Source organism: Paroedura picta, chromosome 6 (assembly GCF_049243985.1).
Source record: "Paroedura picta isolate Pp20150507F chromosome 6, Ppicta_v3.0, whole genome shotgun sequence".
Taxonomy (NCBI): domain Eukaryota; kingdom Metazoa; phylum Chordata; class Lepidosauria; order Squamata; family Gekkonidae; genus Paroedura; species Paroedura picta.
In genome coordinates this window covers 48,854,909-48,873,607 of record NC_135374.1, presented here as the reverse complement: position 1 = coordinate 48,873,607, position 18,699 = coordinate 48,854,909, and the positions used below count along the sequence as shown (strand labels likewise).

At 42.0% G+C, this 18,699-nt stretch overlaps 1 long non-coding RNA gene across 3 annotated transcripts in view; it reads left to right on the top strand.

Moving 5' to 3' along the window:
• Nucleotides 1-18,699, top strand: part of LOC143840683 (uncharacterized) — a 35,042-nt gene that overhangs the window by 12,073 nt on the left and 4,270 nt on the right. The window contains exon 3 of one of the 3 annotated variants that reach the window (XR_013232312.1): nt 17,893-17,997. The exons of 1 other annotated variant lie outside the window; for it this stretch is intronic. This is a non-coding gene — a long non-coding RNA (uncharacterized LOC143840683). Of the gene's footprint in view, nt 1-17,892; nt 17,998-18,699 lie in introns of those variants that run through there. One more of the 3 variants, XR_013232313.1, reaches the window with a different exon arrangement.

Sequence of the window (18,699 nt, the reverse complement as noted above, 5' to 3'; positions counted from 1 at the left end):
GTTCCTGTACCCTTGCTGCATAACAGCACCATTCATTTAGCAAGTGTTTACATAGACAAACCAGTAATTAATCAAATAAATAAATCATAGATAAATGTAGTGTTGTAATAAAATTCTACCCTTTAGTGGTTGTCCATAATGACACTATTGCCTGCTAATCATTTTTAATTGGTAGCGTCTTTGTGCAAGTGCAGTTTCCCAAAATCTCAATGAAAATCTATCCATGGCTGTCCAGCATGAATCAAACTCACTGGGTGATAGGTGCATGTCTGTCCAACACCATTATGTCTGTTCATGTGCCTTTGAACATGGTAAGTGTGACTATTGACCATCTCCATGGAGAAAGTGGCAATATCGCTAATATGAGACAGTATTTATAAAAGCAAACATGTCTGACATTTTAACAATCCAGTGGGCAGTTACATTTTAATTCCTCATGTATTCTCCTGAGTTATATCAGAATTGTCACTCTAATACAAGAACCAGGCTGGAGGAGTCTAGCACTACTTCTTCCGATCATCTACCAACTAAGCACTACATATACTTGATGCCAACTAGTTCTACTCCTTCTACTGGTGTGGTGATGCATGCTTTGATAATTTCTTTGGACCTAAAGAAACAGAACAGACTTCATTTGAAAGTGATCAATAGGGATGTATGTTCAGATACCTTATCAGTATCTAGTGCAGTATTTGTGATTCTTGGGAATACCAGTATCCAGGTCCCATATTTAGGGCAACCCAGGCTTTTTTTTTCCTTTTAAAAAGTTTTCTGAGAAACAGGAGGGAGGTGAGAGGAATGCATCTTTTCCAGCCAGAAGAAAGCAACTTCCAGTCAGAGAAAACAACTCCTGGCCTGAACAAGCACAGGTCTCGCTCCTTCCTTCCTTCCTTCCTTCCTTCCTTCCTTCCTTCCTTCCTTCCTTCCTTCCTTCCTTCCTTCCTTCCTTCCTTCCTTGTCTCTTTTTCAGGGCTGTTCTCCCCCCCCCAATCCTTGGAGAGGTGGTGGGATAGAAATCTAATAATAAATATATAAAATGCAAGTAGGATGGCTGAGATACTCTGTTTAGGGGCCTGAAAAATTGGAATCCTTAGTCCAATTTGCTTGAAATGTTAGTGGATAGGCAGAACAATGACCTCAACAATTTTGGTGCCAGTTTGAAAAAGAGTCACTCCAGCCTTTCTGAAAAAATTCCATCATTAGAAATAATGGTACCCAAATAATCCAAGCAGAAATCCCAAAATGGTAACTTGGGGTACAAATATAATCAAATACCTATATTTATGCTGTTATTGAAATCCAAATATGAAAAATACCCCCTAGGTGCACATACTTGGTCATGTGAATGATGTTTTTATGACATCAGATATGTGCCTGATGAGCCTCTTGTGCCGCAGAGTGGTAAGGCAGCCGTCTGAAAGCTTTGCCCATAAGGCTGGGAGTTCAATCCCAGCAGCCGGCTCAGGGTTGACTCAGCCTTCCATCCTTCCGAGGTCGGTAAAATGAGTACCCAGCTTGCTGGGGGGTAAACGGTCATGACTGGGGAAGGCACTGGCAAACCACCCCGTATTGAGTCTGCCATGAAAACACTGGAGGGCGTCACCCCAAGGGTCAGACATCACTCGGTGCTTGCACAGGGGATACCTTTACCTTTACCTTTACCTTTACAGGAAGAAAATCAATTGAAGATGGGATGACAGATAGTTAAATGTCTATCCAATTAAGCAGAGATTAAAAGTCCCATACACAAACTGACACAATTAGGAAAGGAACCCCTGGGGAGCATAGAGTAATTACAATATTTAGTTATAGATTTAGTTATATATTAATATATAGCAGATATATAACAGAATTGTTTTGACTGCATTTTTAAAGATATTTAGGCCATTATTCATAAGTATATATTGTGTCCCATTAATTCCAATGGGAGAAATTTTAAGCATACACATCCTCTGGAATCAATGGGATATATTTGATTTAAGATGGATTAAGGACAAAAACAAGTAAAATTTTTTTAAAAATTGATATGCACAGAAAGTATGGGTCTTCTGTTTTAAAATGCTTTTAAACATCAGCTTTGTCAGAGGCTGGCTTCTATTTGCAAGTGACCTTTGCTCTATAGCAAAAAATGATTCCCATAGAGATTTAGCATATTTCAAATTCAGCACAATGAATAGAAGTTTTGATAGGAGTTAAACCTGACTTTTAAATGATCCTCTGTAAATGAACTATATTACAATATTTTTTGTAAGTTTTCTTTGTTATATTTGCTCTCTGAAATGAATTGAAAATAAGAATAGAGGAGGGGGAAAGCTTACAAGACATTTTATTATGATACCAGCAGCCTAGTACTGTTTAGTACCATTGAATTAATATCACTGTTTAATCCCACTGAATTAAACTGGATTTGGCTTCTAATTAATATATTGGGATTGCAGCCTAAAATATGATTATTGTAAATCGGAAAAATATGTTATAGAGTCTTTGTTTATGACTTTCTTCATGTACTTCCCATTGTTTTGGAAACATTCTGACATATCACATATTGTTTCAAATCTATATGTGTTTGGATTGTCCATCATAGCTGTATTCCTCAGGTGGATAGCAGCTTTTCATTTTAATGACTTTCTAAGGTCTCTCTAGAGTACAGAAATGGAATTTTCTTGTTTTAGCATTTCAACTCCTATAGAAATGCCACTTGTCTGGTTGCTCTTAGTGGATGCACTGGCACAGAAATGGATGTCAAGGCAGCCTTTCAACAGAACATCACAAATATTAATCCCAGTAGTAATGCAAGATGAACATACTGATTTTGGAAACAGTTCTAAAGAGGAGATCCCTATATGTTCCAGTATTATGGAATACTTTGATTTATTTGCAAATTGCATAGCATTTCATTTTAAAAATTTTACTGTAAGTAAATTAGGAAAATGTATTGGAATTTCATCTAAAAATGTTTTGTAAGTAAGTATAGCACACTGGAATTTACAAAACAAATTATTGAAAGGAAAATGATAGAGATTTGTAAAATATAATGCAATGAAGAAAGAATAAGTGAAGAGGAAATACTCACTGCCAAAATATAATTACGTTAATATAGCTAATGAAAGATCTAGTTCTTACATACAAATAAATAGGACCATAAATCACACAAAGCACTTCCTTCTTTCACCAATGCCAATAAAAACACAAGAACAGAAGAAGAACCCAACTAGATAAAACCAGTGTTTTTTCTAGTCGAGCATCCTGGCCAACCAGTTCCATTAGAGGGCCAGCAACAGGACAAATAGCTATCTCCTGATGCTGCTTCCTGTTACTGAGATACACAAGTTTACTGCCTCTGAGTGTGGCGGTTCCTTTAGTTACTATGCATAGTAGCCATTGATAGACCTATCTTCAATGAATATGTCGAATCTCCTCTTAAAACTGTCTATGCCTGTGACTACCACTACATTCTCTGATAGTGAATTCTACATTTTAATCACTCTCTGTGTGAAAAAATATTTGCTTTTGTACATCCTGAACCTACTGCCCATCATCTTCATTGGATAGTCATAAGTTCTAATCATAAGAGCCTCTTGTGGCGCCGAGTGGTAAGGCAGCAGAAATACTGTCTGAAGCTGTCTGTCCATGAGGCTGGGAGTTCAATACCAGCAGCCGGCTCAAGGTTGACTCAGCCTTCCATGCTTCCGAGGTCGGTAAATGAGTACCCAGCTTGCTGGGGGGTAAACGGTAATGACTGGGGAAGGCACTGACAAACCACCCCGTATTGAGTCTGCCATGAAAACGCTAGAGGGCATCACCCCAAGGGTCAGACATGACTCGGTGCTTGCACAGGGGATACCTTTACCTTACCTTTAAGTTCTAGTATTTTAAGAGAGGGAGGAAAGTTATCATTTTCAACTCTCTTCATACCATGCATAATTTTATAAATCCCTACCATGTCCCACCCGAGTTGTTTATTTTCTAAACTGAAAAGTTCAAGACTCTCCTGATAAGGAAGGTGCTCCACCCCTCTAATCATCTTGTCTTTATGACCCATTATGCACGGGGGTTTTAGCGCACATTCGGGGTGGAATGGCGGCGACTAAAATCACCGATAACGCACGGAGCCGGCTGCAACCGGCCGCAGCTTCGGTGCATGCCGCCGAAAAAGCCGCGTCAGTGAAACGCGGAAGAAAGCGCAGCTTCCGGGTGACCGGGGCGCAACCAGAAGCGGCGCCCGGATCGCCGCGTGCATAATCGGTTACTCTGGGTTTTGCCGCCGTTGCGCCCCGCCCCGTGCATAACCGGTGTGCGTCGCGTCTTCCCCCTCCGCGTTTTCCATGTGACCTGAAATCGCCGTTTCGGCGGCCGTGCATAATGGGCCCTCCTGTACTTTTCCCAGCTCTGTGGTTTCCTTTTTGAGATATAGTGACCAGAACAGTACACAGTATTCTAAAAGGGATTGAACCACAGATGTATACAGCATCTTTATAATACCAGGTGTTTTATTATAAATCCTTCGCCCACACAGAGTTTGCCTCTTTTCCCCACTGCAGCACACTGGGTTGACACTTCCACTGAGCTATCTACTACTCAAGATCATTTCCCCTCTCAATCTCAGCAACCTCAGATGCTATTAATTGAAGTTGGAATTTTTTGTTCCAATAGGCATTATGTTACATTTACCAACACTGAACTTCATTTGGCACTTTGTTGCCCACTCTCCCAATTTGTGGAGATACTCCTGGACCTCTTCACAGTCATCCTTGGTTTTCATCATTTAAACACCGCCCGCGGCGCCATGGGCGCCGTGGACTAAATAAAACGCTAAGGGTTCTGGGGCGGGATGTGTCCGTGATGAGGAAGGGTCTGGATTGGACCCTTCCTCTGGACAGACAATCAGCAAAGCCCCTGCCGATTGGTCCCTCTGATTCCCAGCCCCAGCAACTGCGAGCCGTGCGCAGCGCGACTCACAGTTGCTCCTGGCCTGACGCAGCGAGAGGCGCAAAGCGCCTCTCACTGCATCAGGCCGCTGCCACAGAGAGCCGCCGCCACAGAGAGCCGCCGCCACAGAGAGCCGCCGCCACAGAGAGCCGCCGCTGGGGGACACGCCAAACTGTGAGTTCCTAGCGCCCGCTGTATTCCTCATACAGCGGGCTTTATTACTAGTCTTCAATCATCAGCCTTAATAAACACAGTCCCCTAATTCTAGATTTATGAACAAATTAAATAGTACTAGCCTCAATACTGATCCAACGTGGTACAGGTTTTAAGAGTGGTGACTTCTAATCTGGTGAGCTGGGTTTGATTCCCCATTCCTCCACATGCAGCCAGCTGGGTGACCTTGGGCTTGTCACAGCCCTGATAGTGCTGTTCTGACCAAGCAGTCCTGTCAGGGCTCTCCCAGCCTCACCTACCTCACAGGGTATCTGTTGTAGGAAGAGGAAGGGAAAGCAATTGGAAGCTTCTTTGAGACTGCTTTGGACAGTGAAAAGTGGGGTAAAAAAACCAACTCTTATTCCTTGATCTGCAACTGGTCCATGTTAGGCTTTTTTTAGGCAACTGCACTGGCTTCCAGGTGAATTCTGGATAAAGTTCAAGGTTCTGGTATTGACTTTTAAGGGCATATATGGTCTGGGCCTGGCATATCTGAGGGACCACACAGCTGACTATGCCCTCCAAAGAGCTCTTCACTCAGCCAATTCAAACCAGCTGGTTATTCCCAGCCCTAGAGAAGTATATCTGACCTCAACAAGGGCCAGGTCCTGGCCCCCACCTGGTGGAATGAGCTCCTAGAAGAACTGAGGACCATTCAGGAACTTCCTCAGTTTCAAAGGGCCTGCAAAACAGAGTTCTTCTGCCAGGCTTTTGGCTGGGGCTATTGACTAACCATACCATCAAATGGCTAGTCCTCCAAGACTAACCCCCCCTGAAAATGGGGGCAATGCAGAATGATTTTTAGCTGATACAGATTGATGTATTTTAACTGTTTTTAATTGGTAAATATTTATGTATTATTGATTTTAATGCTGTGACCGGCCTCAAGCATGTTATACTGAGAGAGGCAGTATATAAATATAATTATAAATTAATATTTGTTTTAAAAAATGAAGACTCTTACATAGGGCATTGGAGGCAATGTGTAGTTAGCATATTTTGATTAGGAAATATTTATTTATAATTAAATTTGTATACTGCCCCTTCTGGTTTCCAAACACACATTTCTTAAATACCTAAAACAGCTTAAAACAGTTGAAATTTAATTGAACCCGCATAAGCTAAAAAACTTGATTTTATATTCTATCATCCTACATTGGTGGGTTGTTCTTAGGGAGTGCCCATTTAGGTGGTATCGTTAGTCGTTTACTGGTCCAAACCAAAAGCCTGGTGGAAGAGCTCCATTTTGCAGTCCCTATGGAATTGGGGAAGTTTCTGTAGGGCCTGCAGTTCTTCCAGGAGCTAATTTCATCAGGTAGGGGGCATGGACTGAAAGGTCCTTGGCCCTGGTTGAGGCCAGACATACTTCTCTAGTGCCAGTTCAAATTGGCCGAGTGAGATGTTCTTCAGAGGTATAGTTAGTTTGGTAGTCCCTCAGAATAGGCCTAATATAGGCCTTCCAAGGTGTTCTTGTAAAGACCTGTACTGCTGAGTTCTGGACCAGTTGCAGTTTCTGGGCCAAGGACAAGGTTAGGCCCACACAAAGTTAATTACAGAAACCTGGAGGTTACCATTGCATGGATCCCTGTGGCTAGGTGTTCTAGAGCCTGGTAGAGCACTAGTAGCTTAGCTTGGCAAAGATGATGAAATACCAGCTGAGCTACTTCTGTGATCTGAGCCTCCATTGATAAGAAGGAATCAAGGATCGTGCCTAAATTCCTACCTGTTGATGCAGTTGTAAGGTGTATACCAGCTAGAGAAGGCAAATGCACTTCCTCTCCTGGGCTTTTCCTACCCAGCCACAGAACCTCCATCAGAGAGGGCATTGAATTTCAGACAACTCTGCTTGTTCCAAGCCATCACTGCTTCCAAATACCTTTTATTTTTCAAATAATCTCTTCCTCATTGGCTCAGTTGTGGACTTCCTCCTTGATTGACTCCAGAAGAATAACAATTAGTCAGTTAGACTGTTGGGACTCTTTATCTGTCTCTTCATTACAGAGCTGTTTCTCTTCTCAATAAAACTTTTTATTCTTTACATAGCCAGTGCTCTGTTCTGCTCCTCCTTTCCATATTTAAATTCTGCCAGCACAGTCTTCTTGTAGTGTGGTGTTAACGCTATCTATAAAGCAGCATGTCTTCCTTGAAGAAGGAACTGGGTACAAACTGTGACAGCCTACAAATGCCACTTGTGTAGCTGTTGTAAGAAACCACAAGGTGTTTTTTAGAAAATAGAGTCCCAAGCTCAGCATAGCTAAAACAACAGAGGAGACCAATGTCACATCAGAAGGACTGGCTAGAGAGACCTTCCCTGCATCTTCCAATGTAGCCGCCTGCACATTCTGATGGGGCTGGCTCTGGGAAGTGACTTCACTCTTCTAGCAGGCCTCACTGAGTTAACAATAGTGAGAAGTCCCAGAGTGGCTGTTTGCAGGAGGCAGTGAGTGACAGGCAGGAGGTGATGGAAGGCAGAGAAGCGAGGTGGCCAAGGTGAGTCTAGGGGAAGGAGACAGAGGCCCCTCCACCCTCGTCAGATGCCCATAGCACCCAGTGGAGGGGTGTGGGGAGGGAGCCCACATGAGTGTCCTGCCCTGTGAGATCCCTGTCAGCTGCCTGTGCCATGCACTGCCCCACTCCACAACTTGCCTGCTCGCTCTGTTCCTGCCCACTGCTATGCCCTCATGTCAGGGTGTGGGTGGGCGTGGGAGTCCCATCTGTTCTGCGGTCCATATCCATTATATAGGTTAGCTGTGTATGTGTCTAAGGATGTCGTCACATCAGTAATACATTTAAAATCTATAACTAATAGCAACATCAATTACATCTAGTATTTCTAGTGCCATCCCATTGGAATAGGTCTTTCCCCTGGCTTAGACATAGGGGTGTTTTTCTAAAGGGGGGGGGCTGTTAAATGTTACTGGATCACTGGCCCCAACCAAAAATTTGGTGGAAGAGCTCAGTCTTACAAGCCCTGTGATACTGTGCCAGTTCCGTCAGGGCTTGGATTGCCGGGAGCTCATTCTACCAAGTAGTTATGGCCCTGGTTGAGGCTAGACATACTTCCTTGGGGCCAGGGACTACTAACTGGTTGGTGTTTTCAGAGAGGAACACTTTACAGGGGACATAGACAGAGAGGCAATCCTGTAGGGTATTCTGCGGCCAGAGTGCGGGTGGCCTTAAGGGTGATTACCAGTACAGAATCACAGAATCATAGAGTTGGAAGGGGTCACACAGTCCATCTAGTTCTGCCCCCTGCTCAATGCAGGATCAGCCCAAAGCATCTTAAAGCAGTACCTTAAACTTTATCCAGAATTCAAGCAGAAGCCAGTGCAGCTGCTGAAGTAAAAATCTCAGTAGTGAAAGAACAGAATTTGCAGTTCAAAATACTGCAATTCATACAACCATTTTGCTTTCCTGTGGAAGATAGTGCTTTGGAATCTGAGGATCAGGATAAGGCTAATTTACACATGACACAATCCTCACAGTAGACTTGATGGGTTATGGGACAGGAGTCCAATGCCCTTGCACATCCAATATAAAGTACTTATAGTAGTCATGAGGACCTTGTACCATGTGAATTGATTTTCTTTGTTCCTACATAGAATCTATCTTAATTTTTAATAATATCTTGACACAGGTACTGTACCTTGGTGACCTGGTTCAGAAAAAAAAATTCACTGGGGCACATTTCCAACTGTCAGTTTCAAGGAATTAGAAAAGGAAACAGCTGTTTTCTATCAAAAACTAATGTTGAAGAGCTACCATTAGTCCTTCCCTAAGCACTTATTCTAGACTGTAATCATGTACTCCCTTCTTTTGCTTTAATAAATGCAGCAGAATGCAATAATTCATATTCTGGTTTGTTGACACAGCTTGCTCCAGCTGTTCACAGAGTAAGTTGTTTGTTCACTGAATCTATGAACACGTCAGCACTCTGCAGACCAAAAAAAGAGGAACTGTTGGTTTTGACAGTGGTTGCAGTTGTCTACCACCTTCCATGGGACTTTTAAAGCCTGTAATAAGTTTAAAGAATCACATGCAGTTTATTTCATTGCTGCTAACTTTGACACTCTTTCATTTCCATTATAAGAGAAATAACAGATTCCCCACAATTTCCTTTGTGCAGGCAAAGTAAAATAAGGGACTATTCAATCACAGGCTGAATTGAAATGAATAGAGGCCACACAGAGAACAGCTTTTGGGATTTCATGCCTTCCTTTTCTATTTGAAATGATGCTATTTTTACATATTGGTTTATTGGGAAATGGTTTTCTGAATGGATTGGCTTTCCGTGTGTAGAACTCTAAGTTCATCATTGAACCCTGATCCCTTGGGTTTAATATGAGAGAAGTATCTATATAATTATAGCTTATATTGTTTACTGAAGATCTAGAAGTTACAGTTTTTAGTATTTATTCAATATTTTACTAAGTACAATGAAAATGGTTTATAGAAAAAAAACATTGCAAATAAAAAGATGCAAAACAGCAAAGGAGCAGGAGCAGCAAAAAACAGACAGCTGGAGAACTCTAGCAGTCAGTCATAAACCATTGCTAAAAGCTATTAACCAGCAATCACCATTGAAAGAAAGATCAAAATAGCAGATAAGATCATTTCCTCCCCCATCCATCATCCAATACTGGAAACAGAGTAGCGGGTTTAGATTAGCCTGGGAGCCTTTTGTTCCAGGCCACGGTTGTCTTCATTTGCTGATGTCACTGGAATCACTAGCTGAGCCTGAGACTTGCCTGCAACATCAATTGATTGCCATTTAAGCCATCTATCAGAACTAACCTGCAAAGATACTTGGAGCTGAAACAGCAGTGGAATTCTGTTTCAGGGACCAATCATTCTGCGCCAGGGCTGCATACTTTGGCAAGGTATTCCTGCTGAGGAAGTACTCTCAGGGACCAAAAGAAGCTGAATCAAACTCTTTTAGAGTGTCCTTCTAGTGTGAGAGGGGGTACTATGTTATGATTATTGAAGTACTTATTTTCTCAGTTGTGCTTTTTAATGTATTTCTTTTTTTTTTAGATCTCTGTAGGTGGATTGTGAAGATATTGTACTAATTTTGTAGTTGGTACATGGGTGTTTGTACCTGTTTTATTGTGATGTGTTTGCTGGGTCATTTAATATTTTGGGCAATCAGACCCAAATATGGGAAGTATGATGTTGGCAAAAAATGTTGGTTTAGACATATGAACTTACAATATGCTTATGTTCATTGCTCACCCAGTCTTTGTCCCAGGTGTAAACTGCACAGAGCTTTTATTCCAACCCCAGATCGATTCAGTCCCTGCCCTCTACACAGAACGCAATTTCAGTTTGGATTTGGGGCGATTTAAAATTCCCTTCTGCAGCAAGAAGGATTGATCCGGAGTGACCCTACCTTTATTGTGAGATATCTTAGAGTGCTTTTAACCCCCAATATTTAAAGGCTGTTTTGAATCTGGGCTCTCCTCCGTGGTAGAGGACCCGTGATGGGCCACAGGTGGCCATGTGACAAACTTGCCTTAAAGGAGAAGCCCCTAATTTCTCTCAACTTCTATTGATCCTGGATTTTTTCTCCCTTCTCTGCCCTTTTCGATCATCTCCCCCCTCCAAGAAAGGAGACTCCCTGCTTGGCTCCTTTCCCCCCCACCCTTCAAGAAAAGAAAGAAAGAGGCTTGGCTCCCCCCCCCCCTTCTGAACTAGCCTAACCACGTGCAGAACACTTTCCTGTTTCAATGGGGGGGGGGGGAGAGGAGATCCGAGTTCAAAGCGATCTGAATTCAACAGGATTGACAATGGAATAAACAAAGTAAGTGCAGACTCTGCCCCATTCTCATGGATGTGGGACAGCCAGATTATTTAGTTATTTTGTTCATGTATTTTTTTTGTTCATATATCTACTTTGAAGTTTCTATATTATCTATTTCCAGGTTCAATTCATTGTGCTGGTGTTGACAACTTAAATCTGTTCATGGTGTGGAACCTTCATTACTTTCAATTTCTCCTCATATAAAACTGCTCAGTAACTTCAGTCATCTGAGAAAGGATGCACTATTGGCAGAAGTACCTCACTTTGGTTGCTTTAGAAAGAGAGACTTACTGGGGAGAGCTGAGGGCCCTGATGGAGCTATCACAGTTCTGCAAGACCTGTAAAACAGAGCTCTTCTGCTGGGTCCTGGGTAGAGCTAAGATCAATGCGGCACCTTCTCAGGCTGTTCATTTAACATTCTTGCATCAACTCCTAGGTTAGCCTACTCAGGAGGTAGAGGATATTTTTGGTCGCCATTCTTGGAGAGTTAATTGGGAGGTTTATTGGGGCTATTATATAGTTATATTATGGTAAGCCACCATGAGTCCCTGGAAACGTGGTAGATATAAATCTAACAATGGATGGATGGATGGATGGATGGATGGATGGATGGATGGATGGATGGATGGATGGATGGATGGATGGATGGATGGATGGATGGATGGATGGATGGATAAAATGCATCCAACTGAGCTTGGTCCCATTTTAAGGTGGGAAATTCTTTATATTGCTTAGAGGCTTTGCTGTTGAAAGAAAATCTCCTGTGAAATGAGGAAATACCAGAACCTTGCCCAGCACTGCTTCAGCAATATATTTGTGCAGTATTGCTTGTTGGAAATATTTTTCTCTGAATAATTTCCTCTGGATTACTCTCATGCCACATTAAGATTTACTGAGCCTCTGGGGAGGGTGCTTATATAAATATAATAAATAAAAATATATAAAAAAGGAAATAAGACTTTTTATTACCTGCAATGGGAGGCAGTTACCTCACAGCTAGAAAGGCACTGCAGCACAGCATGCACCCAGCCTCTTATGGAAGCCCCTGATACTGGCAGAGCCTGGGACACAGGCTTGGCCTCCACCCCAAAAGGATACAACCCCCCCCCAAGTGTAACCACCAGCTGTGACAAAAGATGACATAACAATCCATCCATAGCACAGAGCAAATATCAAAATAAAGCTGATAATAAGGGCAGAAGGGTGGGCCGCAGCTCAGGTAGGATGATGTGAAGAAGGCCAGGCACTCATGTCTGGAAATGGCTGTGGCCCATGTAGCCCAGGCCCTGCCAGAGGGTGCATAAAGATGTTAAACAGTGTGGGAGAAAGAACCACGCCCTGAGGAACCCCTCAAGGGAGTCCACTAGATGGCCTGTATGGCCCCTTCCAACTCTATGATTCTATGAATAAGGGCATGACAATTTCTCTCCCACCATCACTGAACTGCATGATTCGGTTGGCACCAGAGATCATCCACCAAGGCTACCAACACTGTCTCTATCCCATGGTCAGGACAGAAGCTCAAGTGGTATGGGTCAAGAAATGAAGCTTCCTCTGTTTGTCAGGAATTGGTTTATTGTGGTTCTTTCAGCTACCTTACCCAGGAAAACAAGATGTGGGTCTCATGGGTCCACCGATGGCTTCTTCAGCAGAGGGCAGACCACTACCTCTTTCAATGCCTCCAGGAACTCTCTCATGGATAGGGAGAGGTTGATGATCTCTCCCAGAGTGCCTCCTATACTCTTCACCGATTTTGAGCAACCACGATGAACAGGGATCCAAGGGGCAAGTGGTCACCTTCACTGATCCTAGCAACTTGCCCACTTTGGTTACTGAGGGCTGCCTCTCTGTATTAATGGTGGCAGGAAGGTTCCAGAAATGCAACAAGACCTTAACTTCAAAAAACCTCATTAATGCCTCTCAGCCAAGTGTCAATTGACTACTGTTTTGACACCCCTACTTGAGGGCTGTCAAGGATTAAACTATCCTAAACAATTGGGCCAGATGAGAGCTCGCGGATGTGATAGAGGCAGCATCAAATTCATGTTTAACCATCCTAACCACCATCTCATACGCCCTCATAAGCACGCAAAAGATTTTCTTGAACCAAACTCATAAAGGTACTGGAAAAGTATCCGGACAAGGAAATCAGAGCTACTTTAGTATACAACTGACCCATATATTGGGAATCCATGAGTGCAAGAGATAATAAACAAAATGTGTTTCACTTCACAATCCTGTGTGTCATGCTTACTCCATTGAGAGTGCATTCAGGCCAAAGTAGTGGGATGGAAAGCAACATGCAAGACCCACTGTTGATCTTAGATTTGTGTGCACACTAAAGGATTTTGTCATCTTGTAAATATGAGAGGCAAAAGAACAAGCAGTAAATACAATGAAGATTTTTCATTCTGATGACAATCTGACTTGCTTAGCAGAGAACTTTTTCTGGAAAGCCTCATAGCCGAGGAGATGGACATGCAAATTCCAAATAAGCATATATCTATGGAATCAGGAGAAAGGATCGGAAGAGGGATTGAGGAGATGAAAGGGAACACACTCCTGTTCTTAGTGAATCTTTCACACAGGAATTTGCACACTAAGACTGTTTATGCACTGGAGGTTTCATGCCAGGCTGCAGGCTGGAGTTTTAGTCGTGGCAGGTTGCCCCACCTCTTCCTGTACCCACACGAGTGAGCATTTGGCCCGGTGCACCTCATATGCCCCCGATTTGTGCTCCTGCATGGGATCTGGGGTAGTGAAGTTTTCATTGCGTAAAAAGAGATTCTGTGATCTTGTGAAATCCAAAAAAACCATATAACATCCTTTATTCAGAGCACCTAAAGTCACATAAAACAGCCTCCAAACTTTTGAGTTCTCCAGCACAATTCATCTGGCTGGATATAAAAAGAAAGGAAAGTGGTGGTGGGTGGTTGTTTTCAGGCCATGATCCTGAAGCCGATAGATTATGGCTATATGGGAGTTATTTAATATTAACATAGATGCAGTACCAGTATTAGCCACAATTTATTTACTTAATACACTGCTTCAGAAATTACTTATGCTTTGTTCATTGTCAGGGAAGGACAATCTAGTGGCTGCCAGCTCGAAAGGGTTAATATAGAATGAATGATTCCAACATACTGTAATTGCTACTGATTAGTTTTATGTTGTAATGTAGCCATAATCACCCAAACACAGGGCATTTCTGGGGGATTCATGAGTGGCTGGTTTTGCTTCAGACCATTAACCCCACTCATTAATACCTCTGGAAGTACATTGTGTAGAGGCTGTTATTGTTAACAATTGGGACAGCATAACAACTATTTCCACTGTAAAATTAGCTGAAATTTAGAACTTCATATTTGCTCAAATTTAGTGATCCCCCCCCCAAAAAAGGACTCCTCCAGCATGAACCCCCAAGGGACCTGTGGAACCCATCATCTTTAGTTTACCATTTGTAAGCCATTATATAAAATTATTTTTCAATTCCCTAATGTGTAAATGAAAGTCTTAAAATACAGAGGGCAGCTCCTCCTATCCCTATATCCTGGTTCCAAGAAAGTGAAGGCGTAAAATATTTTGAACTTGGGGTGATTTTATTGAAGTAAAGAGAGACTGAAGTGTGAATGAGAGAGGCTGTGTTTCATACCAGACTTCTCTGAGACAGTTATAATTAGTCACAGTAGAGTTCAGATGACCACATAGTCATCCATGCAGGATACAAACTATTATATTTAACTGCATATTGTTTTCATGTTGTGCATCAGTTCCTTCCCTGGAATCGTGATAACAGAAATTATTATATTTGTGTGAATTAGATTTCTAGACAGCAAACAAAAGAACTTTTCATTTTCTTCCTTCAGCTTGTAGAATTTTTCTTAAAAATATTGATGACACAATATTTCACAAGACCACATCCCTTCTGTCCCCATCTTCAGCCGTATGTTTCATATTGTTCAAAGGGACCAGAATCTGGAACATTCCAGTCTAGGTTTGACACAGAGCTCTGGATCAGTTGGCTAGAGGAACTGCCATGAAAGACACTGGAAGGCCTCATGTTTCTTTATTCATTTCTCCTGTATACAGTTCTTATATGGAAATTAAAAAGAATATTGTCATATTCCTGGGAAACTGCAGCATCATACACTGGCGATGAAATATGAACTCATGTGAGCACTGTAGGAGGTTTGACAAACAAGTTTCAGTTGGTTTCGGCATAGTAGAATGTATGATGACAATTTGAGGTACGGTATTTCTTAGTTACAGTAAAGCAGTTAAAGTATGGTTTTGTTTGTTGGAGGAAAAGAGGGATTTAAGGTTCAAAAGTATATTTCATGTTTTATATTAGCTCCCAGATGCTAATATCTGGAGCTGTTCCAGTTCAGGTTTAACACAAGGCCATTTCACATGGGGAAAAAAGCAGTGTAAAGCCAGCACAATGGCTTAACACAAAAAACAATGCAAAAATAAAACACAACGGGAATTCCCCACCTGCTGGCTTCTTTGCCTTCCTCTAGCACATTGTCAATCAAGACAGGCGGCCAATCACCTTCCTCGCTCCTTTTAAAGGGACTGCAATGCCTGCTATTTTTAAAAATCTATTCGTTTAAACACATATGCCTTAATTCATGGATGCATTGGGCTCCTTTTTCTGTAATCCCTCTTGAAATCTGGAGCCTTGGACCTGTTTAAAAATGGGGGGGGGCTGCGATTTGTTTTTTTTTTGGGAGGGGGAGGTATGCTTACTGGGCAAACTGGTGGGGAGCAGTTTATTTTTTGCTTTACCTGGGCAATTGTGTGCCTATTCATTGGTCCAGGCTGGTTTTTCAACAGAAAAAAAAGAAAGCCCCGTTTTGGGTGAAGAGAAAGTGAGGCTGACTTGAGGGTGGGCATTGGGGCTGGAAATCTCACTACTTCAGCCACTTTAGTAACACACGTGTCTTGTGCAGGTGCCTTGCAGGCTGCTTTCATAATGCTAGTGCTACATGACAGGGGTAATCCAGTTTTGTGGATTTCTCTGCAAGCGCTATAAAATGGAGGATGTTGCAGCCTGTTTGCATATGTCATGCTGGATGTTCATGACATCATGCAAAATGCCCCCAAATGGTGTTTACAAACAGTAAGGATTTCACTATTTTTAATGGGTGCAGAATGGCCCTCAGAACTCTGGATAACTTGGCTAGAGGAACTGTGATGAAGGACTCTGGAAGGCCCTGTGTCTCTTTATTTGTGCCTATTGAATAAAATTATATGTTAATCAAAAATGCCCTCCCCATCTTCCTGGGTGATTCCAGTGTCTTACCAAGGAGTCATTTGATTACTGATAAGAGCTACTTGTTGGAGGAAAGATCCTTAGGATGGAAGAAGGCTTCAGATTCTGTTGAGCAGAGTAGTAAAATACATGCTGATATCTCTGGATTTTAATTTGGAAAAAAAGATTCATGAGGAAAGAGTTAAATACATTAGGTTTTCTGGATTTCTGGTCCCATTTCTGGTCCCATTTCGACAACAGTTGAGAGGTTGTTCCTATGTTTCGCTTAGCTTCATTCTGACCCTCTTGAATTGCATTATCTCTAACAGCGACAGCTCAATTAATATCCTGTTCTCTGACAGTGAATAGGAATCTTCTTTTTCAGTTATTGGTTCTGACTGTTGTTGACCCATACACAACCATTGAGCATGGCTATTCAGCTCAGTTATACTACTTCATATCTGTGCAGTACCATACAATTGGCTTCCCTGCTATTGTACCTAGCATTTTCCCTGCTGTGCCACCGGAATGCTTTTGGAGTGTTTTTTTTTTTTAATCAGGAATTTCCATTGAGATTGTACACATTAAATTCTTTACTTGGTCCCATACATCACTGCATTTATCACTATAGTCCTTATTGTAGTACTACTTTCTGATTTCATCACCAATGCCATATTTTCATGGGAATTTGGGGGAAAAAACAAATACAAAACAAGCTAGCATTCTTTCATAGGTATCCACTAACTAGAAGTCTTTCATTCAGCTTAATCTGGCAGTTTGATAGTATATTTTGAGGTTTGGGCTCCACAGGCCACCATTTAGCTTTTTATCGTGCCCTTTGTTCCATTGAAGAAGAAGAAGAAGAAGAAGAAGAAGAAGAGTTGGTTCTTATATGCCACTTTTCTCTACCTGAAGGAAGCTCAAAGTGGCTTACAGTCGCCTTCCCTTTCCTCTCCCCACAACAGACACCCTGTGGGGTGGGTAAGGCTGAGAGAGCCTTGATATCACTGCTCGGGCAGAACCTCAGCATGTGTTGCTCCAATAACCTTAATTACCTTTGAGGGATATAGTGGAAAAGGCAATCTCAGTAGATACACTGGTTCCACACTGTTTAGGACTTTGAAAGTCAATACCAAAATTTTGAACTTGATCTGGGCTGATTATGAATGTACTTTGTTTATTCCATTCTAGATCCTGCTGAATTCAGATCAATTTGAACTTGTCTCCCCCCCCGCCCCCATTGAAAGAGAAATGTATTCTGCGCATGATTAGGGAAGCTCAGAAGGGGGAGAGCCTAGTGCAGCATGAGCCTCTTTCTTTTCTTAAGGGAAACCTTGCAACCTGGGAACGAAGAAGCCTTTGAACTAACACCCTGGCCAATCAGGGCTTTTCTACAGCATTGGAGGAAGCAAGTTCAGGACAAGCAGAGAACTGCACCATTACTCATGCCGATTTTTTCAAATATCAAGGGTTATATCCACTCCAGGATATCACGGGGAAAGGTAGGGTCACTCCGGATCAAATATGCTTGTGGCAGAGGGAAAATTTAAAGTGCCAAAAATCAAAATAGAAATCACATTCAATGTAGACGGTGGGGACTGAATCAACCTGGGGTTAGAATAAAAGCTCAGTGCAGATTCAGCTATGGTCACCAAATTGGAGCCAGTTGGGTACACTCTTGTGTGCTTTCCATTAGGTTCCCTGTGAGGACCTGCACTGCTGCATTCTGAACCAGTTGGAGTATCTGGAGCAGTTTCAAGGGAATTGCTACTAAAGTGAGTTGCAGAAGTCTAGTTTAGAGGTAAGCGTTGTATGGATCACCCTGGCTAGGTCCAGTGCTATGATTCTTGCGCTCAGCAACCTCATTCTGTACTCGTGTTAGAACAGTAATAGATATAAATTAGACAAGGTTTGTGAATTTCATCATTTCATTCTACATGAGATATACAATAAATGAATTGCTTTTTTGGGGTTAAATCTTTCTATATCTGTGTTTGAGTTCCTTGCTGGTACTTGCATATGCAGGGTTAGGGGGGGGGACATTTCTGGTGCACAAAGATATTCAAGGACATGAAATGATTAAGTTTTTGCAAAGTTGAAGCCACAGCTTTATTGTTATACAAATGAGTGAAGGTGAACACCTTGATGGGGGTGGATCTGATGTGCCTGTGGTCTAAAAATGTGAAATTAACAAAATGTCAATTGCTTGGGGAACACTGGTATAAGATGTTTTATAGTGGTACTTAACTCCTAAAGATATAAGAAAAATGTCTGGTCAAGCTGATGTTGGAGATGTTAGGAGACGAGCGATTCTTTTTACCATATGTGATAGGAGAGTCAAAAGTTTCTGGATAAAAATACATGAGAAACTTGAGAGCATACTGGATACTAAGTTCCCACTGGATCCCAAATATATGTTGTTAAGTATATTTACAGAGAATCTGCTTGTTTGTGCTAAGGAATTTCTCTTCTGTCATTGTCATTGTTATTCTGCCGCTGCTAG